A 27,173-nucleotide genomic window follows, 5' to 3' on the forward strand; every position below is an offset into this window, starting at 1 on the left:
ATTTAATAGTATTTTTAAGGTCAGTATGAAGTGCATTAAATGTTAACAGAGATCGAAAGCCTAATTCCAGGGTCAAATAATATGGTATAAATAAAAATTGGTGAGAATTTAAGTTTGGACTTATAACTGGCTGGGAAAATATACAAATTCAAATTAAAATTTACAGCATACAAGTGTTATGCAGAGGTAATTTTGATGACCTGTTTTTATTGGCTTGTTTTCTTTTCTTATTGTTGAGTTTTGAGAGTTCTTTACATAATCTGGATATATGTCCTGTGTCAGAATGTGATTTTTAAATAAATTCTCTCAGTCTGTGCCTTATCTTTTTATTCCCATAGCAGTGTCTTTCTCAGGGCAAAAGTTTTTTAGCTTTAGTAAACCAATGTATCAATTTTTCTATGGATTAGACTTTTGTTGTTGTATCTAAGATTCTTTGTCAAACTACAAGTCTTGAAACTTTTCTACATTTTCTTCTAGAAGTTTCATAGTTCTATGTTTTACACTTAGGTTTATGATCCATTTTGGGTTAAGTTTTATATAAGGTGTAAACTATTAGTCAAGAATTTTTTTTTTTTTTTTTGCATGTGGAATTCCAGTTTTTCCAGCACCATTTGTTGAAAAGACTGTGCTTTCCCTAGAATTGTATGGACATTTTTGTAGATAATCAGTTGGCCATAATTGTAAGCATTTATTTCTGGATTCTCAATTTTATTCCATTGATCTGTAAGCCTACTTCGTGCCAACACTACACTGGCTTGATGCTGTGACTTTATAATAAATTTTGAAAATAGGTAGTATAAATCCTCCAAGTTTATTTCTTTTCAAAATTGTTACGGCTCTCCTAGTTCCTTGGCCTTTTCATATAGGTTGTAGAGTCAGCTTGTCAATATCTGCAAAGAGTCCTGCTGGGATTTTGAATGGGCTTGCACTGAATCTATAGATTCATTTAGGAAGAAGTGATATCTTTACAATATTGAGTATTCCAGTCCATTAACACAATATTGTTTATCACTTTATTATTTCTGTTTTTATTTTTTTATCAGCATTTGGTACTTTTCAGGATATAGACCTTCCACATGTTTTGTTAGATTTATACTTTAGTATTTCATTTGGGGGTTTCTCTTGTTGCTAATATAAAGAAATACAATTGATTTTTGTATTTTGATATTGTATTCTATTACCTCTCTGAAGTCGCTTATTCTAGGAGGTTTATTTATAGATTTTTGGGGATTTTCTACACAGACAGTCATGTTATCTGTGAATAATGACAGTTTTATTTTTTCCCTTCTAATCTGGACGCCTTTTATTTCTTTTACTTGCCTTAGTCTACTGGCTAAGTCTTGTAGTACAATGTTTAAAAGGAGTGGTGAGAGAGAACATCCTTGCCTTGTTTCTCATAATAGGGGAGAAGTAATCTTTCACTATGAAGTATGTTAGCTGAGAATTTTTATAGGTGCCCCATGAGGTTAAGGAATTTCACTTGTATCCCTAGTTTACTGAGAGTTTTTATTATGAATGGATTTTGAATTTTGTTGTATACTTTTTCTCTGTCTATTGACAGGGTCATGTGATTTATTCATATTTACTATGGTGAATGACATTGATTGATTTTCAGATGTTGAACCAGCTTTGTATTCCTGGGATAAACCCTACTTGGTTGTAATGTATTTTTGGAAGAGACTGTGTAAGATTGCTATTTTTTCCTCCTTCAGTATTTGGTAGAATTCATTAGTGAAACCATCTAGGCCTAGAGTTTTCTCTGATGGAAGGTTTTTAAACTACAAATTTAACTTCTTTAATAGATACAGGACAATTCAGGTTATCCAGTTTTTCTTGATAAGTTTTAATTGTTTATATATTTCAAGGAATGGGTCTTCTTCACCTAAGTTGTCAAATTTATGGATATAGAATTGTTTGTGGTGTTCTATTATTCATTTAATGTCTTTGGGGTCTGTAGTGATGTTCCCCCTTTCATTCCTGATATTGGTAATTTGTGTCTTCAATCATTTTCTTAGTCTGTCTAGAAGTTCAGCAACTTTATTAATCTTTCACAGATCCAGATTTTGATTTCATTAATTTTTTGTTTTTCTGTTTTCAATTTTATTGATTTATGCCCTTTTTATTTCCTTCACCTTGCTTTGGGTTTAATATGCTCCTATTTTCTTAAGGGGTAAGCTTATATTACTGATCTGAGATTTTTCTTCTGTTTTAATATAAGCATTTAGTGCTATACATTTCCCTTTAACCACCGCTTTAGCCTGCATTCAACAATTTTGATATGTGCATATTCATTTTTATTTATTTAAAATTAAAATATTTAAAATTTCCCTTGAGACTTCCTCTTGACCCATGTGTTATTTCAAAATATGTCATTTACTTTTCAAATACTTGGGAATTTTCCAGAAGTTTTCTTGTTATCAGTTTCTAGTTTAATTCTCTTATTGTCCCATAATATAATTTTTATTTATTTATTTATTTATTTTTGGCTGTGTTGGGTCTTCGTGTCTGTATGTGGGCTTTCTCTAGTTGTGATGAGCGGGGCTACTCTTCGTTGTGGTGCGCAAGCTTCTCATTGTCGTGGCTTCTCGTTGCGGAGCACCGGCTCTAGGTGCACAGGCTTCAGTAGTTGTGGCATGTGGGCTCAGTAGTTGTGGCTTGCAGGCTCTAGACGTCAGGCTTAGTAGTTGTGGTGCACTGGCTTAGTTGCTCTGCGGCATGTGGGATCTTCCCAGGTCAGGGCTCGAACCCATGTCCCTTGCATTGGCAGGCAGATTCTTAACCACTGCCACAAGGGAAGCACCATCCCATAATATAATTTGCATGATTTTTATTCTTTTAAATTTGTTCACATTTATTTTATGGCCCAGAATATCTTGGTCAATGTTCAGTGTGCACTTGAAAAGAATGTGGATTCTGCTATTGTTGGGTAGAATGTTCTGGAAATATTAGGTGAAGTTGCCTGATAGGTTTGTTCAGGTCTCCTGTGTCCTTATTCATTATCTATCTACTTGTTTTATCAATAACAGAGAGGCATGTTAGAATAGAATCTCCAACTACAATTGTCGATTTTAAAATTTCTTGTTTCAGTTCTGTCACTTTTTGATTCATGTATTTTGACCATTTGTTCTGAAGTGCAACTTTAATAGTATAATAGCTAGTTATTTTACCAGTGAAAGCAAGTTTTTTCTGGAATAGCCAAAGGAATTGCAATTCAGGATATGTGAACTATGGTATACCATAGGCAAATCCAAAAACAAGGAAGGGGAACTTACTTTTATAGGGAAAAGCAAAACTTGGAAGGAGCTGTAATAACCAAAGAGACCTGTTGCAGGAAACTGGGAGTCCAGTGTATGGAGGCTTCTCATTGGTTGGGCTGCTACAGTGTCTGATTGGCTGGACTGCCTTCCAGCAGAGAGAAGCAGCAGCAATACCTTCCTGTTTGGAGTAATAGACGGTGCATGGTGGGCCCTGAGAGCTCCCCCTACAGGCCATCCCAACTCCAATTTTAGCGGAGGCTTTTAATTCCACAGTGCATACACATTTAGGATTGTTATGTCCTCTTGGAAAATTGATCCTGTTCTCATTATATAATATTCCTCTTTATCCTGGTTAATATTCCTTGTTCTGGGGTCTACTTTGGGTGTTAATAATATAGCTACTCCAGCTTTCTTTTGCTTAGTGTTTGCAGCCATATCTTTTCCTATTCTTTTCATTTTAACCTGTCTGTGTCTGTATATTTAAGGCACATTCCTTGTAAACCTCAGATAGTTGGGTCTTACTTTTTTTTTTTTTTTTTTTGCGGTACGTGGGCCTCTCACTGTTGTGGCCTCTCCTGTTGCGGAGCACAGGCTCCAGACGCGCAGGCTCAGTGGCCATGGCTCACGGGCCCAGCTGCTCTGCGGCATGTGGGACCTTCCCGGGCTGGGGCACGAACCCGTGTCCCCTGCCTCGGCAGGCAGACTCTCAACCACTGCACCACGAGGGATGTGCGGGTCTTACTTTTTAAATCAATCTAACAATATCTGTCTTTTAACTGGTGTATTAGACCATTCACATTTACTGTGGTGTTAATATGGCTTAATTAAAAGCTACCATCTTGCTAGTTATTTTCTCTCTGTTCCATTTTTCCCTATTACCTGAGCATTTCTTGATTCCCTTTTATGTCCACTTCTTATTTATGCTTCTTTAACATTTTTAGTGATTCCCCTAGAGTGTTTATTTATATCTATATATCTTTAATTAATCAGAGTCTACTTTCAAGTAATATTACACCGTTTCATGTGTAGTCTAAGGAACTTTCAGCAGTATATTTCCAACCCTTCTCTTCCATCCTTTGTGTTATTGTTATTTTTTTCCTACATATGCTGTAAACAAAATATTGTTACTGTTTTTGTTTTAGACCAAGGATCAGCAAACCTTTTTTTTGTAGAGGCCCAGAAAGTAAATAGTTTGCTCTCAGGCCACATATGGTCTCTGCTGCATATTATTTTTTTTCTGAAACAACACTTTAAAAATATAAAAACCATCCTTAGCTCACAGGTCATACAGAAACAGACTGCGGGCTGCATTTGGTTTGCAGGCCATAGTTTGCTGATTTTCTTTAAACATTCAGTTACCTTTTATAGCAATTAAATATCAGAAAAAGAAGAATTATATTTGACATTCATTTGTTCCATTTCTAACACTTTTCATTTGTGTAGATCCAGATTTCTGTCTGGCATCATATTCCTTCTGACTATAAAACCTCATCTAGTATTTCTTGTAGTGTAGGTCTTTTGGTAATGAATTCTTTCAGTTTTTGTTTGCCTATTGCAGTTATTTCTCCTTCATTTCTGAAGGATATTTTCACTAAGTACAGAATTCTGTGTTGACAGTTTATTTCTTTCAGTACTTCGAAGATGTTGCTTCATTGTCTTACTTGCGTGCCTCTGACAAGGTGTCTTCTGAAATTTTTATCTTAGTTCCTTTGTATTTAATATTTCATTTTTTCCCACTGGGTTTGAGACTTTCTTTTTTTTTTTAGCTTTCAAAAACTTTTAAAAACATTATAAAGTTTTATAAAATGTCACAAAATACAAGTTAAATCAGTCAGATATTTTGAATAACCTTGCAATTTACTACAAAAGTCAAGTATTACAAATGCTTGTGGATTTTTATTTATAGGAATTTCCTGAGGATTTCATTTCTACGTATATAAAACCCCTTCACCATGTCCACTATGAACTATTTTTTTAAGTTCTCTCATTTAAACATTTAAAATTGCTGTACCATTTAAATTGCTTCAATTTAAGTATTTAGTGATACTTCTTTATATAAAAATACAGATACATAAAACAAAATAGCACCTATCATTTAGATTTTGGAAAGAAATGCAGCTTTTTAGTTAGCATTGAGGCAAAGCAGGGCACCTGCTTCTTTCCAATTGCACTTGGGTCTCTGCAGATATCCACTAGGCACTGAGAAACTTGCCTGTTCACCGGCGTGAGGAGTTCTGTGAATTCTAAGGAGGAGTTGAATTTTCCCAGCATCTCTCGCATAAATCTTGAATGTATCATGAGCCAGTCACAGTTTCCCGATGAAAATAATAACCTTCTGCCACAAAGTAACACACGACAAAGTCTGCTCCAGCAGGAAGTGTATAAACTGAGGTTGAATCCACCTGGTTAGGTTGACGTCCAGCTTGTCTGTCTGATGATCCACTACATCCAAAGGGATGACTGGCACATCGCGCTGGTTTCCCCGACATGCCTGAATGTTAAATATCTTGGGTCTTCCAACCAGGCTCTGACACTTGTCTCCTTTGAACAAGCCAGTCAGTGTCTGAATTTCAATTTTGGCATCATATGCATAGATGTGGTTGCCTTCACCATGACTCCGGAAAACACACAAAAAGTAATTGGCGTCTGCGTGGCTAGCAGTTGATACCTCATGAATTTTGAGCAGTAGTTCTTCTGCTTTAAGATCATCAAAGCATTTCACTTCAAATCCTAGATCTGAAAACCTGGGCTTAAGATTGTCTCTGTCGGTGCTGGTGCCCTGCCTGTCTGGCAGGGTTAAGTGCCAGAAGATCCTCTCATGATTGAAGATTAAAGCAATTCCTCTCCTCTTGTGGTCCCTTTTGTACGTTTCTGCCGTATCAAACACTTCTCTGTTTATGAAAAGTTTAAAAAACAATCACTTAAGCCATATTAAATAATGAGCTCCTCCAAGCCCAAGGTCAACATATAGAGTAGATAGAGGTCTGCTGCATCCTCCTCCTCTTCCAGGCAGACAGACTGCTGGTGTGCCCCAGGAAAGCCTCCCAGCCATACTGGCAAGGAAAGTCCTGAAATATTGGGTTGGCCAAAAAGTTCTTTTGGTATTTAAGTAAAAAGACACATTTTCCATTTTCACCAAGAACTTTATTGAACAACGTATTCACCATTTTGTTCCATTACCTTCTGCCATTTTTCAGGCTACTTCAATTCCATCTTCCCAAAACTTTTTATCTTTTTGAGCAAAGAACTGTTCCAGGTGCCTTTTACAGTCTTCCAGGAAATTGAAATTTTTTCCATTAAGAGAATTTTGTAAAGACCGAAATAAATGGAAATCCGAAGGTGCAATGTCTGGTGAATACGGTGGATGAAACAGAACTTCCCAGCCAAGCTGTAACAGTTTTTGCCTGGTCATCAAAGAAACATGCAGTCTTGCATTATCCTGATGCAAGATTATGCGTTTTCTGTTGACTAATTCCGGACACTTTTCATCGAGTGCTGCTTTCAGTTGGTCTAATTGGGAGCAATACTTGTTGGAATGAATCCTTTCATTTTCCAGAAGGAGCTCATAATAGAGGACTCCCTTCCAATCCCACCATATACACAACATCACCTTCTTTGGATGAAGACCGGCCTTTGGTGTGGTTATTGGCGGTTCCTTTTGCTTGCCCCACAATCTCTTCTGTTCCACATTATTGTACAGTATCCACTTTTCATCTCCCATCACAATTTGTTTTAAAAATGGAATGTTTTCATTACGTAAAGAATCACATGTGGAAATATGGTCAAGAAGGGTTTTTTTTCACTTATGTGGAACCCAAACGTCAAAGTGATTAACATAACCAAGTTGGTGTAGATGATATTCAGCACTTTATTTGGATATTTTGAGTATGTCAGCTATCTCCTGCGTGGTATAATGTTGATTGTCCTCAGTTAATGTCTTGATTTGATCGCTCTCAACTTCAGCTGGTCTACCTGACCATGGAGCATCGTTCAGTGAGCAGTCTCCAGCGCGAAGTTTTGCAAACCACTTTTGACACGTTTGATCAGTCACAGCACCTTCTCCATACACTGCACAAATCTTTTTTTGCATTTCGGTTGCGTTTTTACCCTTCTCATAGGGAAGGCATCTGTTTGTCATGTTTTGCTCATCTGCACCGCGAGCCCCACGGAGCCCTGGTGCCGAGCTCATTGCAGCTGAGTGCACAGCACTGATGCCTAGGCGGCCTCCTCTTCCTGCAGCCGGGCCACAGCCCCCCAAGATTTTCTTTTTGTCTTTGATTTGCAGCCTCTGATATGCCTCTGTGTGTGTGTGTGTGCACGCGCACGCACATGCTCACATGTGCACATGCCTGCACATGCTTAGTTTTTATCCTCTAGCATTCTTGAGTTTTTGGTTCTGTGGTTTGGTATCTGTTATTAATTTTAGAAAATTCTCAGCAGTTCAAACGTTTCTTTTGCCCTATTCTCTTTTCTCCTTCTGAAATTTCAACTACACCTAGGTTAGGACTTTTGGTATTATTCCACGGCTGTTGGACACTTTGGTTTTGCTTCATTCCTCTCTTCGTTTCTCCTTATTTTAGTTGGGGATTTCTGTTGACCTATTTTCAATTCACTGATTCTTTCCTTGGATGTGTCACATCTACAGAAGAATGCCTGTTGAGAGCATTCTTCATTTCTGTTATTGTGTTTAGCCTTTCCAGCATTTCCATTTGATTCTTTCTTATAGTTTCTATCTGTTTAAAAATATGCATTTGATCTTTCATGTTGCCCACCCTTTCTATTAGGGACTTTTACCATTAATTACGGTTATTTTAAATTCTGTGTCTGTTAGCTTCCCCATATGTGTCATATCTGAGTCTGGTTCTGTTAATGGCTGTGTCTCTTGGCAGTGTTGTTTTTTCTTGCTTTTTGTATGCTCTGTAATGTTTTGTCAAGATGTGGACCTCTTGTGCAGGCCATTAGAGGCTGAGATAAATAGATTTTATTCCTGGAGATGGAATGCCTTTCTATTTCTGCTAGCCCTTTAGTGTGGGGAATTGATCATTCTGGTCAGGAGTTGACTGGATTTGAGGTGTGTTGTTGGTGAGCCTATCCTCAGGGCACCACAGACTTCAGATTCCTCTAGTGACACCTTGAGTTTAGAGTTGGGGCTGGTTTGCTGAAGGGCTTTTCTCATTGTTTCAGGGTCAGCCTTCGGTCTTCCTTCTGCGCTGTGGCTCACAGTGGTCGGTCTCCATGCTCTTTCAACTCTCCCAGCAGTGTTCCATTGTTATTTGTTACTTGATGCTTGTTAGCCAGTGTCCAGGTGCATCTACCTCAGGAAAACAAGTGCTCATGTCTTGTTTCTTCCTGCAGGTTCCTGGTTCTCCTCAGATTCTGGGCTAGTTTTTTCCACTGAGACCTCAGCTGTCTAATGGATTCAAGAAAGCTATGAACTTGTAGTTGATCTGACTTTTTATTTGTAAGCATGGGAGTGATGCTCTTTTCAGCTCTCTACACCCTGAGCAGAATTCAAAAGCCATGATTTGATGTTTTCCAGCTCTTTCTTTTTATTCATGTAAAATCCTGGAGCTATTTTCCTTCCCTCTCAGCTTTATAAAATGTCATTTTTTACATTTTACACATATAAATCAGGGGTTTGCAATTCTTACCTGGGAAACAGAAATAAAATACAAGTGTTGGGCCCCAGTGTTTTAATTGATAATATGTTGGGATCCAGGCATGGGCATCTTTTACAAGCTCCCCAGATGATTCTGATGTATGTCTAGGTTGAGAACCCTTAGTCTAAGTATCACTTATAACTTTTCCTTTCACAGAGGTGCTGTTCCAGTATAAACGACCAAATGAAATTTCAGGCTGTATACATTCACCCCTGTAACTTTGTGGAGTTGTTTCCCTCCTAATTATTCTTTCAGTGGCAGTTAAGTGCCTGTGATCTAGACCGATGTCTCATAGAATGGGGAGGAAACTTGGAGTTCTTCCTATTTAACTTTCCACTAACATGAATATCCTCCTTGACAATCTATGGCTTTGATACTGCTTGGGGTCTTTCAGGGGCTGGAAGCCATTCACAGTAATAAACCCCATTGTGAGACAGTTTCATTTGTTTGAGGTATTTTCCTTCTGTTGAATTGAAGTTTGTCCTTTTATAAGCTACCAAATAATTTGTCTAATTCACAGCCTTACAAACTGTTTTGAAAAAAAATCCGTTTGCATGCCCCAGTGCACATGCCTGTGCACATACACACACACATTCATTTGCATGACAAGCATTTTATGAAACAGCACTTACTGTAAGTCTTCTACCTCTAGATTGGTTTCATGACCCACCTATGGGTGGCTTTTTGCAGTATGAAAAATGCTTATCCAGCCCATCTTCCACTTGACAAGCTTTCAAAGCTGTCACGACAGCTCTCCTGGCTCCTCAGAGTTTTCTTGTGCCTGGTGTAATGCTGCTTCCTTTGGCTGTGGTTCAGCTTCCTCACTGCCCTGGCCAGAGTCATGCACTAGGTGGGCTTCAGTGTGTGGAGTCTTCTGCAAATGAACGGCCTAGTTCAGAGGCCAGGGCTCTGCAAGTGGCAGGTCAGTTCAGAGTAGAGGAAGGTCTCTTGTCTTTTGCTAGACATCATTTCTAGTCCTGTGGCCCAAATTCAGTGGGATGTAAACTGAAGCCATCTCCTGAGGAACATAGTTGATGGCTTTTCTTTGCAGTTTTTATGTGTCCTCTCACATTTTTCATATTAATAACATGCTATTCTAATTAGCTACATATGCATCTTCAGTTTCCAAGAGACTGAACTCCTTAGATGTCAAGAAGAATATTTCCTTCTTTTTCTCCATTGTGAGCAGCACAAAAAATTTAATTTGTTAAACTAACCTTAGAAAATGTGTTCCCAGTCAAGAAACTTTGGACTTTTATCACCGTTGCTTTGCTAACAGTTGTGCTACCAACCTTACCTATAACTTACCAAGGGGGCAGTGGACAACCTGGGAATTTAGATGAACTTTCACTTTGGTACTCATGCACAAGACACTGTGGCCGGTGCTGGGTGAGATGCCCAATATTTCACAGCCTACAGCCTGGTTGGGGACACATGCATGCAAGATGAGCATCAGTGAGTTGTGTAGTGGGAATGTGTTCTTAGAGGTCACAGATGAAACAAAGGTCACACAGCTTGTCAGGAAAGACTTGATTTCGGCCTTGAAGATAAGCATCAGACTTAAGGAATGGAAGGTATTTAGGGGTGGAGAGGACTTGGAAGGAGAAGAATGCTATTTTAATAGTCTCCCAAGTTCTACAAAGTCTTTGCTCTCTCTAGGAGTGGCTTGGATCTGAGAGAAACTGTAGGTAAGATACAGAGGGAAATGTAATTTAAATTGTTTCTGTAGGAAGGATAGACATTAACCGAAGGTAATAGGCTCAGTTTTCCTCACCCCCGTCCCCAATGTCTGACTCTTCAGGGACTCTGACTCTGACAGATTTAGTTTGGAAGTGACTTCTTGTCATGGTGAGGGTTCAGCTTGCCAGGGGCCACCTCAGGGCTGTTAGTTTACCTCTGCCTCTTTGTGGCTTCCATCAACTTTTAGAGGAACCATTCATAGCCATTGACTTAATTTTTTCTACTTTCTTTTCTTAGAGGGCTCTTAAAAGATGTATTATTTAGAATTTCTACTTTCTCTTCTTAGAGGGCTCTTAAAAGATGTATTATTAAGAAACGTACATTCTCAAAGTATGTCACGTCTACCACTCCTCAAGATCCACTGCATCTGTGAGACAGTCTTCTGAGTATTCTTGTGAAACAGTGACACCATCAAAATATTGCATAAAAATCCGATATTGTATCATTGGTGTCTTACTGAAACCATCCCATTCATCTGGGGGCTGTTTTGCTATGGTAGGAAAATAGGGATGGAAGTACATTATGAAAAAAATACCAGGCACTGTGTGTGTGGTATTTGTCCCTCAGTGAGATATGGGGACCACAGCTCTTAAGCAGCTACAAGAGTAGTTAGAACAAAGATAAGGGCTGTGAGTGTTCCCCCGATGTCTTGCTCTACAGGGTAGGTATTAGTGTTATTGAGAAAAGTACATCATACATTTCTCTTAGAATCTAGTGCCAGGATGGTAGTTTATCTTCTGGGAAGAACTGATAAATCAAACAGTGGAAACCTGTATAAGTCTTTATATTTCTTTTTGCCTTTGCAGCCAGGAAGCCTGGAGCCAACTGTAAAAATCCTCAACTATCATGATAATTTTGTTTCTAGTTCTAAGGACAGAGATTTCCTGTCTTAAATCAATATGATTTCATTTTTTTAAAAACAGTAACTTTTATTTTTTTCTTATTACCACAGTGATACATGTTCATTATAGAAAAGGTGGAAAATAATAGATTACCTCCTGCATCAGATATTTTCCTGCCACATAGTAGGTGACACTGTTTATGTTTTAATCATTTTCACTTCTTCTAAGCATATGTGTGTATATATTTTTTCTTGGTACTTGTCACACTGTATTAAAACTTAAAAAAAAAACCCTTAACCTTTATAAACATTTTCCATGTCTTTAAATATTTGTGCACAGCAATATTTTTTAATGGCTAGTATAATATTCCACCATGAGGCCGTATCTTGTACTTTTAGCTTGAATTCAGCCTTCTGCCCCGTAAACAACTCTGTCATGTACATTCTTGTAGCCAAGTCTCAGCACATCCTCGATTATTTCCTTAGAATAGAGTTTCAAGAAGTGACACAGTTGCTTAAAGGGCTGTAATACTTTTAAGGCTTTAGATATATATTTCCATGTTGTCCTCCAGAAAGTATGAGCTGATCGCCTAAAGTTTGAGAGTGCCTCTTCCCCAAGCCTCTTGCAGTTCCAAAGTGATTATTGTTCAGAATCTCTATTAGGAGGAAGGACTTCAGGCTGTGGCCACTTGAGGAGGTTGCACATCCTCTTCCCCAGAAAGCAACTCTATATCTGGACAAAATGAGCAGAAATAAGTGTTCTATCACTCTGGAAATCCATCCATCACACAACAGTCTGTGAAGCTGCCCCTACCCTGTGGGTGCAGAGGTGTTGTCTCAGCAGGGGAGGACCAGCCCCTTTGCTGCCCAGATCAGAGGGACTCCCTGCATTTGTGCTGGGCGATACCTGCACCCAGTGAGTGTTTTTCCAGATCCCTTCTCCCCTGTTTCAGTTTACTTTGAATCTTTAAAAAATAAAAATATTCTTTTATATTTATTACAGAAAAAGTGGAAAATAAACATAAAGAGAAGAAAATTAAAAACACCGATAAGCCCTCTTAGTGTGTGTTCTTCTATATCAGCCCATTTCAGTAGAACTTTCACCATGATGGGAATGTTCTGTGCTGTCCAGTACAGTAGCCACTGTCTTCCTGTGTTTACTGAGCACTTGATGTGGCTAGTGTAACTGAGGAACGGAATTCTTAATTTTGGTTAATTCTTATTAATTTAAATTTAAATATCCTCCTTGGCTAGTGGCTATAGTGTTGGGCTGCCTGGTTCTATTATTTCTGTAACATGGAGGCATGAATACATACATATATAGTTTAAAAAAACAAAAGTAGGATCATACTGCCTATTGTATTTTGTATCCTCCTTTTTCTGGTTAACAGTATATCGTAAACATAATTTTAATAGGTGACGTATTAAACTGAATGGATGTACCATAAATGGTTTAACAAAATCTCTGTTGTGCCTTCAGGCTATTCCCAATAATTTGCTATTATAAACAACATTGAAGATAATCTTTAGAGCTAAAGTTGTGACATTATTTATAGAGGGTAAATTCTTATAATTTGATTTATCAGGTAAAATTTGATACCATTTTCCAGACCTCTCTTTCAAGTTCTGCTAGTGACCATTCTTACCAGCATGAAAATATATGAAAGTATCTCACCATTATTACTGTTAATTAATTGAGATAAATACATGTGCCATAAAATTCACCCTTTTAAAGTGTACAATCCAGTGGTTCTTAGTATGTTCACAAAGTTGTGCAACCATCATCACTAATTCCAGAATGTTTTCATGACTCTACAAAGACATTTCATACCACTGACAGTCACTCCCCATTTCCTCCTTCCCTCATCCCCTGACGATCGCTAATCTGCTCCCTAGTGTATGGATTTGCCTGTTCTGGACATTTCATATAAATGGAATCATTCAATATGCAGCCTTTTGTGTCTAGCTTCTTTAGCATAATGTTTTCAAGATTTAAGGTTCAGAAACCAGTACTTCATTCCTTTTTATGGCTGAAAAGTATCCTTATTATATGGATATACCATATTCTGTATATCTATTCATCTTGATGGAAATTTGGGTTATTTGCACTTTTTGACTATTACAAATAATGCTTCTATGAACATACATGTATAAATTTTTGTGTGGACATATGTTTTCATTTCTTTGGGGTATATACCTAGGGGTGGAATTGCTGGATCATATGGCAAGTCTATGTTTAACTTTTTGAGGAACTTCCAAACTATATCCAAAGCAGCTGTGCAGTTTTACATTCCCACCAGCAATGTGTGAGGGTTCCAGTTTCTCTACATCCTCACTGGCACTTTTTTTTTTTTTTGTGGTACGCGAGCCTCTCACTGCTGTGGCCTCTCCTGTTGTGGAGCACAGGCTCCGGACGTGCAGGCTCAGCAGCCATGGCTCACGGGCCTAGCCGTCCGCGACATGCGTGATCTTCCCGGACCGGGACATGAACCCGCGTCCCCTGCATCGGCAGGCGGACTCTCAACCACTGCGCCACCAGGGAAGCCCCTCACTGACACTTTTTATTGTCCATCTTTTTGCTTATAGTCATCTTAGTGGGTATGAAGTAGTAGCTCTTTGTGGTTTGTATTTACATTTTCTGCTAACTAAAGATATTGATTATCTTTCATGTGCTTATTGGCCGTTTGTATATCTTCTTTGGAGAAACGTTTATTTAGATCCCTTGCCAATTTTTAATTGGGTTATGTGTCTTATTTTATTTATAAGAGTTCTTTATATATTCTGGGTACTAGACCCTTATCCAATATATGATTTATAAATATTTTCTCTCATTCTATAGGTTGTCTTTTAACCTCCTTGCTAATATCCTTTGAAACATCAAAGTTTTAATTTTGATAACATCCTGTTTATCTAATTTTTTTCTTTTTTAAGTTGTGCTTTTTGGGTCATATCTAAGAAACTAGTGCCTAATCCAAAATCACAAAGGTTTACTTCTAAGGGTATAGGTTTAGCTCTTCTATTTAGATATTTGATCTATTTTGAGTTAATTTTTGTATATGGTGTGAGTTAGGGATCCAAGTTTATTCTTTTGCATGTAACTGTCCAGTTGTCCTGGCACCATTTGTTGAAAAGAGTATTCTTTCTGCCATTGATTGTCATAGCACCTTTGTCAAAAATCACTTGACCAAAAAGATATACAATTACTTCTGTACTCTGAATTCTATTTCATTGATCTATATATCTGTCCTTATGCCACTACCACACAATCTTGATTGTTTTTATTTTGTAGTAGTTTTGAATTCTGGAGTGTAAGTCTTCCAACTTTGTTCTTTTTTTTTTTCCAAGATTGCTTTGGCTATTCTGGGTCTCTTATATGTCCATGCAAATTTTAGGACTAGTTCGTTAATTTTTGAAAAAAAGCCAGCGGGGATTTTGATAAGGATTACATTGAATCTGGAGATCAATTTGAGGATTATTGCATTTTAACAATATTGTCTTCAAGTCATGAACACAGGATGTTTTTCCAGTTATTTAGGTCTTCTTTAATTTCTTTCAGTGATGTTTGATAGTTTTCAGTGTCCAAGTCTTGCACTTTTTAAATTAAATTTATTGCTGAGCATTTTATTATTTCAGAGGCAGTGTAAATGAAATTGTCTCAATTTCATTCTTGGACTGTCTGTTTGTAGTACACAGAAATACAATTGATTCTTGTGTTTTGATGGCATATCCTGAAACCTTGCTGAACTCATTGATTGACTCTAATAGTTTTTTACTGAATTCATTAGGATTTTCTGTATACAAGATCATCTAAAAATGGAGATAGTTTAACTTCTCTCTTTCCAATATGATACTTTTTTTTTCTTGCCTAATTGCCTTGGCTAGAAGTGACAGTACAATATTGAATAGAAGTGATGAGAGCAGACATCATTGTCTTGTTCCTGTCTAATGTTCCTGATTAAAGAGATGGCCAGGATTATTCTATTTTTCAATGATTGTTTTTATACTCTGAGAATCTGAGAGATAGGGAAGGAGTTGCTGCTTGGTTCTTCCAAGGGAAGGAGGAATAATAGACAATCAAACAATAAAATCAAACAATAAAAATCCCCTTTGTGCTATGTATTGGGAAGCTTGGCATAGTAGTTACTAGAAAAGAAGTATTTTAGTTGAGGAATCTATTCATGTAACATCTAGGTACCAAGGATTTTGATTAGCATCTGATATGTAAGCGTTCATTATTTAAAAATAAAACTTAAATTGTCCCTACTAATTTTTCCGTTCTGTCTTTCAACGTATTTATTGGACTTTCCCCTACATGCTTCAGGTACTATGCTGGGATCACAAAGATGAATTAAATACAGGCCATGTCTTCAGGGTGCTTGTGGAGAAGGCTTTTGGGGGAGACAGGAAACAGGAAGTTTAATATTCTGGCAAGTGGTTCCCATCAAAGGGTAACCGGTCAGAGGAGGTGAGCTAAACCCTTGGAATTTGGGGATCTCAGTTTGCTGATGGAACATTCACTTCTACTCCACAGAATCAAAGAATTTTAGAATTGGAGGCTTGGAAATCTTTTTATCCACATTTTTCAGCAGGAGGACTTCTTACCTTATTCAGTAATTCCTGCTGTCTCTCATCAGCAACTCTTCTTTCTCTGAAATGGTTTACCTCACAAACACATACACACACAGACAACACACATGGACGTACACATGTACAGTATTTTCCATAGAGAGGCAATCCATGTTCAGTCCACATCCTGGCTCCATTTGTTGTGTCTGGTTGGGGTAATATAACACCAGCGCCCGTGTTCATCTTCAGTATGACTTGTCTAAGATTCCTGCTTTACCTCAAAGACTACTCAGCATCGTCCTTCTGATAGGTGCTTCTGACGTGGAGCTGACAAGGACAGGGATGTTATCTGACTCCAAATCTGAGTGACCCAGAGGCTGTGGGAGGCTGCCTGTTCTGTTTAATTGTATGTTCAACTTTCTTAATAAAGAGCATACTCCATCCATTTTAAACTTGTCAATTCAGAGGATTAACTAGGAGGCATATAAAGACATACCTGTGTGCTTACTGTAAAGTCATCTTTCTAGGAAGGAATGAAAGTAGTATTAACAGAAGCAATTAAACAGGTTCACACCTTGAAAATGTTTACAGAGCCTTTTTTTAATAAGTCAATTCAGAATTGTGTGGAACATGTGTTTTAAAAGAACCTCTTTATTCTAGCTTTATTATATATCATTTATTATTATGATTAAAATAACATCAGGTTACTTTTTATCATTCCACCAGTAAAATGGAATGTGAACCTTATGGTATTAAGCTACTAAAGGAAATGAATCGTCCCTACAAACCTTTCAAGTTTAATTAACTTTTAAACAAATATGAAGTTCTAGTTTCCATTTTTCTTTTTTATTACAATGTGTTTTTTCTTTTGATTATGTCAAGGGTGAGATAAGGATGCAAAAGTGCTTTCTGGTTCACACTGTTACGGCATATGATACAGCAGCCAATTCGATCAAAAGGGAAATAGGAAGATAACTGCTCTGTTTGTGCCTCGTATGTGGTTTGTAAAGTCCCCTCCAGTCCCTACGATTAAATGTTGGCATCTCTCCTCGCAGGCTTCTAAAATGAAATTAAAAAGTGGAGCAAACAGCATTTTAAAATCAAACACATACTGTGTAGGGACAAACGCAGCAAATTGAAGAATCACAGCATTGCAGGCATTTGATTCAGTGCTGCAAGAAATGCTACAGAAAGGGAACGGGCCTGGGGCAGGGGATCCTGAGAAAGTTCCAAGTCATTGAAAGGCTCTGATGAGTTGCCCATGTTGGGGGTCAGTTGGGGTGGGGAGTGGAGGGGATGGGTTGGTAAAAAGCAGAGCTTTCCCTATTGTGTGTGATAAATGCATCAGTAAAACATACTGTCACTAAGTTACTCTTTACCTCAGTCTAAGCCCTGGGGTGGGCCTGGAACTTGCTCACGGGGAGGCAGGGTGTGGAGGGCTGTTTCTACAAAAGGGGGTGGCACCGTTTAGAGGAAAGCGTGTTTGAACCGGCAGTGAGGAACTTGAGTCCTGTTCTTGGTCCTTCTGACTGTGTGACCTTGGATGAGTCACTTTACCCTCCCTGGGCTGTAGTTTCCATACTGCAAAATGCAGGCTTGGGCTAAATGCATGATTTGCAAACCAAATTCCCAAGCCTCCATCAAGCCAGCTCAGAGGTTGTCCCTGTACGGACAACTGGGGTTCCTGGCTCCTGCCTGCCGAAGGGAGCAGCCTCAGTCTCCTCTCTGGTATTTATGCTTCTGCAAGCTGTTGTTTGAACAAAGCAGTCACTAGAAAGTGAAAATGATTAGGTGGCCTGATCTCAAAGACCTTCTGGTTCTTACATTCCAGCTGTCTATAACTCTGTCATCCCATCCAAGGGATCAGGAACACACGTTATCCCAGCCTCTCCCCATCTTTCCCAGGAAGCACCAGGGACGAGCGTCTTTGGCATCAGAAACTGCTCATCAGTGGCCGTGAAGCTGCAGTGGGGAAAGGAACCTGCGTTTGTAGGGTTTCAGCCTCCGATTCTGGAACAGAGCATTTCACTGTCATGGGATATAGTTGCCCCTTTGCTCCAAGCTTGGGGCCCAGCTATTGGAAGTGGCCTGGAAGCCGTGTAATTTTGAGGGCTGCTGTAGCCTCCATCCCGTGGCCCTAGTCAGCTTTCCACATGTGCTGTCAGGCTGCTGAGTCCTGAACCTTTACTGGGTGTCTCTGAGGTTAAGGCAGTAATGACCACCTGTCAGCTGCAAGCTGGGATTCTGAGCGCTGGGCCTCTCCCAAGAGTCACTTGCTAGTTGGTGTTAAAGAAGCTTTTGCTGCCCCATGTCAAGGTATCACTTATCTGGTGCCTGTCTTGGGAATCTTTTCCTTTCACTCCTTAATAATGTGCCTTCTTGTGCCACAGACATTCCTCCATCCCTTTTGAAATCATAGTACGTGTACTCTTGTGTTGCCAGGAGTGAACGTTTAGGGAGTAGACCTTCAGTTTCCCTGCTGCTTGAAGCAAATATAGTGCCTTTTGTTACGTGTCCCAAGACGCCCTGGTGAACACAGACGCCTGTGAGGAGGGTTTGGCAGAGGAAACCATCATGAAAGAACTATTTTAATTGAGGTATATAGCTGGAGACCCAGAGGTGTTGAGCAGTTTAATTAATGTTGATGAGAAATGAAGACTTGCTGTTTAAAAATGAAAATGCAGACCTCCCGTCTCCATATCCATTTCTCCATCATGTCGTTGTTCCTTTCACCTGCTTTGTGATTTAGCAAACTTCCCTGGAATGCCCACGATGAGACCAGGCACCGTGCTGAACACGGGGCTGCCAGAGGGGAACAAGCCCAGGCCTTGCCCTCAAGGGGCGTGTGGCCGGGCTCGGGAAGGAGCTAAGCAGTGACAGCCCGAAGTGGTCCGTGCACGTTCAGGAAGGTCCCGGGAGTGGGGGACTCGGGGTGAGCAGCCACGTGTTCCTGGCTGGGGCCCGAAGTGTTCCTGCAGGAGGTACCCCAGGGCGATGACCTAGAGGTGCTCCAGAAAGGGGGGAGGGCGTTCCAGGGGGGGCGTGAGGGACTTGGTGGGTTTGGTCAAGTGTAGGAGCTCAGAGTGGCTGTTGAGCTCAAGGCCTGACCTTGAGGGAGAGGAGGAGGGAGCGGGGGCCTGGCCTGGATATGCAGGATCAGGCTGGGGAGGACCTGGAAAACTTCACAGCTGCCCTTGTCAGTTTGGGTTTTACCCCGAGGGCGTGGGACCCGCAGCAGAATTTGGGGCAGATTGGGAGGCATGGGAGGAGGTTTGCAAGGCTGCTGGACATGGGGTTGATAAGCAGGGGCTCCGGGTGCAGGTGAACGGGGTTTGAATCCTGCCTTTACCATCTTCCAGCTGTGGGCAGTTTACTTAACTGTGCCTCTGTTGCCTCATCTTTAAAATAGGGATGAAAATCCTCCTTGTCTTATAGTGTTCTTGTGAGGAAAAAATACGTCCACCTAAAGCTCTTACAAAAATGAGTCCAAAATAAGCACTTATTAAAATTTGGTTATCGTATTTTGGGCAAGGGGGCATGTCGTATCTTCCACGAGCAGTCTCTTAGACTGTGTATCACTTAGCTGTTGGCATAATAACGCTGGCAAAAAATGCTCGAAAATGCAGCAGCTCAGAGCAGTGGTTCATGATCGCTTTTGCAGCTGTGGGCTGGCAGTGGGGCTCGGCTGCTCCACGCTGGGCTTAACTGAGCAGCCGAGCTTCAGGCAGTGGCCCTGGCTGGGCCCGCGGGTTGGGTTCACGTCCGCTCCACGTGGGTCCAGGCTGAGGGCAGCAGCCGTCCCGGGGCAGCTCCTGCCAAGGCCGTGGCAGAGCTGGAAGGGGTAAGAGGAAACCTGCAAGGCTTCTTCGGGCCTGGGTTCCCTCTGGCCAAAGCAAGTCACAGGCCAGCAAGCCCAGGGTCAAGGGGCCAGGGGATGATTCTGTTCCCCTTTAGTGGGAGGAGCTGCAGAGTCTCTTGGTAAAGGCCATGCACACAGGGAGGGGGATGGGTTGGGGCCACCAGTGAGGTACCATGGGCTGCGCTGGCATTTGCTCCAACTGCAGCTTCTAGAGGGGAGTTTCCACGAGGGGTGGAGCCAACACTCACCTGGCCAAGTGTGAGCCCAGGGTCTGGCTTCAGTTAGTGCCCTTCCTGGTTTGTCCCAGCGCCCACCTTTAGGCTTTGCAAATGCGTGCTTTCTCCTGCTTCTCGGAGGCTTAGGGGGAGCCTGCACATTTTAGGGGAAAAAATACTGGTGTGGGTTTGACTCTTTGCAGTGGGGACGGGAACAGACTCTAATGATCCTCACTGCAAAGATGGGAGGGTAGCCGAGGTGTTGCTGCAGGAATGCTCGACAGCCTCTCGCAGACTCAACAGGCTGCAGTGTCAGTGAACGTGTCGGCAGATGTGAACTCATGAGAAGACTTACTGTTTAAATCCAAGGATAAAATGTCTCTGCTCACGTGTATTTTTAGATGCTTTTCTCCCAGTACAGTTGAGGAATTGCATTTTTTTCTGGGCTCCCTGGCATTTGCTTTCTACTCCCTGGGAACCTCTTGTGAGACGTGCCAGGCTCTCGAGTGGCCACCCCTAGGCAAGTGCTGGGAGAGAGGTGAGGGAGAGGCAGCTTGGGTGGGATTTCTTAGTACGTAACTCTGCCTCTCATCCTCCCAGCCTCCTCGGGGCTTGGGAGTAGGATGGGGACAGTGCCGGGAGGAGACAAACACAACGGCTTTGCTTTGCCAGCACGTAAGATAATCTCTCTCCTCTTCCCTGGCCTCCTTATGCTGCATGACAAATGTATCCATTCTTCTCCAACAGAAAAGAGAGAAGCAGGGAACGGGAGGGCATTCTTTTTGGTTAGGCTTTTCTATTTTATGTACGAGACTATACCGTGAAATGAAATATCACATTTCTTAACATGCTAGTCATGTATTAGATTAAAAAATTCAGCAAGATCTCTAAAATTACGATTAATAATTAAGCATGATATTAAATTGAGCAATTTTTTCAGAGATGGGGAGGAAATACATCCTAGAATTTTTTTGGTAACAAAAACAGCATCAGATATAACAAGTGAAACGTTTAGCAGTGTGACGGGCATACATAAGATGCTCAGTAAATTGTACCATTGATGGTGATGATGATGGTGCTCTCTCTGGTCCGTTTGTTGGTGGAGGGGATTAAAAGCAGCGAATACCAGGCTGAGCACTGCCATCCAGTGCCTTCGTCCAGAGGAACCTCTCTCAGCCATCCCCTCCTGCCCTGGAAAAGCAGCAGGAAAATGAACCAGAAAAGCTCAGATTCTCAAACCAAGCCATGTAGATACCTAAGAAGTTAAAAAATATTTTTCCTTACTTCTAAAAGACACAATTCAAAATAGTCACTCCAAGAATAGACGTGCTGAAACCCTAATGGTGCAATTCTATTCTGAGTCAAAAAAAAAAAAAACATAGGGCTAGAAAATGTTGAGTCATAGCTATGCAAATGAAAAGAAAGATCATAGGACTTCCCTGGTGGTGCAGTGGTTAAGAATCCACCTGCCAATGCACAGGACACAGGTCCGATCCCTGCTCCGGGAAGATCCCACATGCTGCAAAGAAACTAAGCCTGTGCACCACAACTACTGAGCCCACGCGCTGCAACTACAGAAGCCCAAGCGCCTAGAGCCCATGCTGTGCTACAAGAGAAGCCACTGCAGCGAGAAGCCTGCGCAGTACAACGAAGAGTGGCCCCTGCTCGCCACAACTAGGGAAAGCCTGCGTGCAGCAACCAAGACCCAACGCAGCCATACATACATACATACATACATACATACATAAATATAAAGTTGAAGACGTAAAAAAAAGAAAGATCATGTCTTGTGCTTCAGGGTGTGAATTGATGGCATAAATCTATCCATGTTACTTAGTAGGGGGGATGAATTCAGATAAAAGCATTCAGTGATATATGTTCTTTTTTTTTTTTTCTTTAAGCATCACTTATGGCTGAGATGCTAAAATAGTTCATCCATTGGCAGCCTTTCCTGAGTGACCACTGTGGGCAAGGCTCAGAAAGAGGTCACTGCAAGGATTGTACATGAGTCCCTCCTTCCTTCTTTCTCTAATAGACGCAGCCTTTGCTTTCCAGGAGCTTATATCTTTATGGGAGTGGCAAGATGCAGACATTAGAAACCTAAAAAACAAGGGCAAATTTACATAGTACATACTATCTATGGTAGGCTTCTAATAGATCTGGAGGAAAAACTCAGTTGAGTGAAAATCATCGTTCTAAATCTTGACCAAATTAAACAATGAATTCTTTGACTTCTTTTTTTTTTTTTTCAGGGCAAGGAGTGTTATTTCCAGGTGTGTCAAGGTTAGAATAATATTGCCACCTAAGAAGTAGTCCTTCCCCATAAAATAAGCAGAGAATTCAAACAGTTGGTGACTCAGCTACCATACACTTATATACCCTACGATTACATTCTCAAAGCCTTCTACTGAATAGGAAGAACTGTTTGTGAACAGGGATTATCGCTCAGTTGACTGCTGCCCCATTGAAGTTGAAGTGGTGTGATGATGATTTGATTTGCTGATAATCTCTAGCTGAGATTTCTAATAAAACTAATATGTATATTTGGATTTTTACTTTGAGGTTCTTGTACTTTATATTAAAAAAAGTAAATTGGAATAGTTTCCTAACTATATATAAATCAAATGTGCTAAATTTTTAAAATAAAGCAATGAGGAAGGATTATTTAATAGATTATTTAATAAATGGTTTGGACATAATAAGATATCAATTTGGACCCACACCAAATATACCATGCCCCAAATCTAAACTCCAGAGAGTTGAATATTGCAAATCAAATAATAGAAACGCTAGCAGAAAATATAATATTTATTAGGTCTGCATAGGAAGGACAATTTTCATGGCTTCAAAGCAAAAGAAGCAACCAGGGAAGAAAAAATGAGTAGATTTGAATATATTAAAATTGAAAACTTCTATACTAATGAAGAGGCATACTGAGAAAATTTGCATTAAATTTGTGACACATAAATGATATGTGTTATAACCTTAATATATAGCTCATTCAAATGTATAAGAAAAGAACTGGGGCCCTAATAGATAAATGTAAATGATAATCGCTCCCATTTATTAAATATTTTTCTATGCCCAAATAGATTTACAAAAAATCAGATGATACTGATCGTTTTGTACACAGAATATTTTGTAACCAGCTTTTCTCACATGCCCAGACTGTGTTACTAACTAGTCTTCTAAATCATGGCTTCCAGGGGTTGCAAAGTATTTCACTGGCGAAGAAGTACAGCTCAATTTTATTTCACTAAGTTTTCAGTGCTGTATGTGAAGGTTACAGAAATCTAATTTAAGGTGATTTTTCTATAATCTCTTCTACTTATGAAACCATGGTCTGCTGTTAAAATTATGGTAATGGAAAAATACATCACATTGTACTTTACAAAGAAGCACATTCAATATTGTTTTTATCAACAATTTTATAGGTAGCGTTTGCCACTGAAACCTGTTTTAGCGAAAGAGGAAATATCATTTGAGAGCCCGTGCTTTTCACAACATGTCATCAGTTACCTTTAGAGGCTGTAGTAAAAGGAACACGTTAATTACCATCCCTGTGAGCATTTCTAGGGTAGTGATGACTGTAATGTTAGGGCACTTTTTCAAGCATGTCATTCCCGTATCTTGCTTTTATAGCAGAGGAAATAAAGGCACTAGAGAAATGTCTTTGAGGTCACACAACAAGTTAACAGCAGATAAACATTAGAACTGGCAGCTCCAGAATTCCCACTGTGTGTAATTAGTTCACTGCAGGCGGGAAATGGCAGCATGGGGGCTAAATGGCAAATGTGGCGTTTGGGGACCTAGAGGCTGGTGGGAATTCTCTGTGCTCTTGTGAATCGTTAATTAAGTTAGTTTCTTTCTGAGGTTCTCATTGCGTAGAACTTGGAGGCCTCTCAGCCAGGTACCTTATTCCTTAGGATGAAAGGAAACACTACAGTCACCCTCTAGCGCCTTGATGGGCAAGCGAGGTGGAGGATATAGGCTGTGGGCCTCAATATTTTCTTGGGCATTGCAATCTCTTCCTGAGGTTTTTTGGAGTTTGAGTGTGGTTCTGTACTTAGCTCCTGATGGGCCCCCAAGGTGGCTGGGGGGAGTGAAAGGGCAGGAACTGTTTGACTGTTTACAAGTTCACCCTCCTTCCCAGCAACTCCAGGGTCCAGAGTCACCTGATAAGCACTTGGTCAGCTCGTGGAATGCGTGCTTGCCTTTTTTGTTTGTCTGTTTACTTTTTTTGGTCTCCTTCTGAGTGATACATATGGAATTGGTGCACTGCCTCCTATTCGTAGACATCTGACAGAATCATTGTAGGAAACAAGGTGGTATTTGAAAGCTACCATCAAGAGATTTGATCTGGAGAATTCTAGAGAGCACAGAGGCAGTCTGCCAAGTTGGAATCAAAGGCTGCTCCATCTGATGCTCTAACAAGCTCATTAGATTCTGGAATCATGGTTATCTTAATATATATCTTAATTTCATGACTAAGTATTTAGTCACCAAGGGCTGATTGGAGAGAGAGGAATCTGCCTCTGCTTTAGAACTTTCAAAAGAAGGCGGGATGTGGAGTTCAGCTTCTCTTCTGTCCTCTCTCAAAGGAGCTTGGCAGCCTTCACGAGGATCTACTCACTTGTCCTTGCATCCATCCTGGCTACTCAAAGCGAGGTGCGCTGATTGGCAGCATCAGTATCACCTGAGAGCTCGTTAGAACTGCTCAGGTCCCATCACTGTGCTCTCACACACCCTCCAGGTGGTTCTTCCACCTCCTCCAGTTTGAGAAGCACTGGTATGTAAGGTGTCAATTGTTTGACTCTGAAAGGCGGCTTGATCAGTGGCGAAAGCTTTCTTCCTGATTATATTTTGTGTTTATACATTTATGACCCTTAATAAATACTTTGACATTTTAATAATTTAAACAGCTTTTTAAAAGGTTGTTTTTCATTGTAAATTACTACATTCTTGTTCTAAAAGCTTCAGAAAATACAGAAAAGTGAAAAGTAAAGAGCAACTTACCCCCCCAAGTATACTTATTCATAACATTTTAAAGGTACATTTTCTTTCTGTCTTTTCTGTGCATAATTTTGAAAAACTTTACGTTTTTTCCTGGTTGTAGACATAATACATGACTCTTGTAGAAAATCAAGAAACTAGGAGAAAGCATAAAACAGAGAATGGAAACCATCCTGTATATTTAGGTTTGGGGATTTTACCTAGTGTTATAAAGTGCTTCATAGTCTTTGCATCTTTCCGTTGGTTTTAGTTCTTATACTACTTAAAGGTCCTTTTCTTATTTAAATTAGATATGATTTTAAAAGATTCTGGTGTAATCATCAGTGTCTCAAATATTTTATTTTGTGGTCAGAATGGAAAATTTAGTATCTTTTATGTGCAGCTGAGAAATTTAATTGACTCCCCACCAGTAGGGCATATTCTATATTATGTATGAATCTGCTTTGACCAGAAACTTCCCAGAGGGTAGAAAAGACTTCATTGTTGAAGGATGCACGACAACACTTCTCTCCACTTGCCTGATAGGTCATCTTCCGGAGGGGAAAAGAGGGACAGGTTAGATTGCTGCTCCCTAGAGAAAGTCCTTTTTTCTTAGGTCTACTGCTTAGAAACTTCCAGATGATTGGAGAACACCACTGCAAGGAAGCAGGTTTTTGTTACCTGGGCTCTTGTCTGAGACTGGAAAAATGCAAGAGAATGAATCTTTGCCCAAATCTCTGGGTTTTTTAGGTAGTTTGAGAGAAATCTAGCATGTGATTTTGAACATCTGTAGAATGACTGGCTTGAGTGTTTGAGGCAGGTAGGGGACATCTGGTTGTGATTTTCCCTGTGACAACTTTGCCAGGCTTTGTTCTGGAATACGTCATTGCCCTCAATAATGCAGAATGCATTGCGTTAAGTGAAGAATTCACTGCATTTTTTTTGTCTGTGGACTAGACTCTTTGCTCAAGTCTAGTTGTTCCAAGAGTAGTGGATGCAGTTCACCATCCAGAGGAACACAGTTCAGAAACTGAATTAACAGTATTTCCAAACTTCAAACTTTACTTGACTCTTCCAGAGAACATTAAAAAGAGATTCAATGTCTATTTCTAAAAATTGTAAGTAACATCTCTAAAAGTTCTCTCCCTTCTCTCCTGCCTCACACTTCTGCTTCACCTCTCCTCAAAACTCATTTTCACTCTTCTGATCCACACCTTTCTGAAGTTCTAGGCACTTCCTCCCCTGTAGTTCTTCACTCTATGGATCACTTTAGCCCCACTGACTTCTTCTGGTTTTCTTTTGATAACTTCCAACTAGGGAGAGTCAGCGATGGGAATTTGTCCAATTTGTGGGTGGGGCAGTGGGTGTGGCCTCAGCAGAACCTGATGGGGAGGGATTGTGGCTACTTAGTTATTAATAATAGCTCTTCTTGGTTTTCTTTGGTGTGTGTGTTACACAGGCTTCAGGTGTGCCCTGTAGTCCATGCTTGTTGCCTTGGTGACGCTGTGTGTTCTTCGGAACGGTGGAGGCACTCCAGTGAGTTGTGCAGAATTTGTTATGAGTGTTTGCTCATTGGAAAACTGAGTATGTGATGCATGAAACTGGGCTGATCAGGACTGAATGGAATTGGCAGGTAGCAGATCCGAAGGTCCCACACCCAGACACTGCTGTTGCAGATCTTGGCTGAGAGCAACTTACCAAGAAGCTGTTTGGGCAGGAAGGGCATGTGGTCTGGAGATTGCATTAGGCAGCTTGGCATTTAAATTTGCCAGAGTTTGACGTATTGCACCATTTACAAAAATGTCCCTGTGGTAAATTTCAACGCTTCAGCCTCCTGTAATTCTCCATGTTATTCTTTTTAACCAGCTTGACATCTTTCTACAGCATCATTGCATGTCCAGTTACCTGCAGTGCTGAGCTGTGTTCCCTGTTGTGACGCCTGGTCCCAATCCTATAGAAGCTTACACTGAAAGCCACAGACTGTTCCATTTTTATTAATAGAAGCTTAGGATTTTTCCCCAGGCAAATATCTTGGCTTGCTGT

General features: G+C 40.3%; 1 long non-coding RNA gene and 1 pseudogene across 2 annotated transcripts in view; one reads left to right on the forward strand and one right to left on the reverse strand.

The window, feature by feature from the left end:
* Positions 1-27,173, forward strand: part of LOC137226663 (uncharacterized) — a 230,345-nt gene that overhangs the window by 89,752 nt on the left and 113,420 nt on the right. The gene's annotated exons all lie outside the window — the stretch shown is intronic.
* Positions 5,349-7,446, reverse strand: LOC137225874 (caspase-6-like; annotated as a pseudogene).

This window comes from Pseudorca crassidens, chromosome 6 (genome assembly GCF_039906515.1).
Source record: "Pseudorca crassidens isolate mPseCra1 chromosome 6, mPseCra1.hap1, whole genome shotgun sequence".
In the NCBI taxonomy this organism is placed as follows: Eukaryota; Metazoa; Chordata; class Mammalia; order Artiodactyla; family Delphinidae; genus Pseudorca; species Pseudorca crassidens.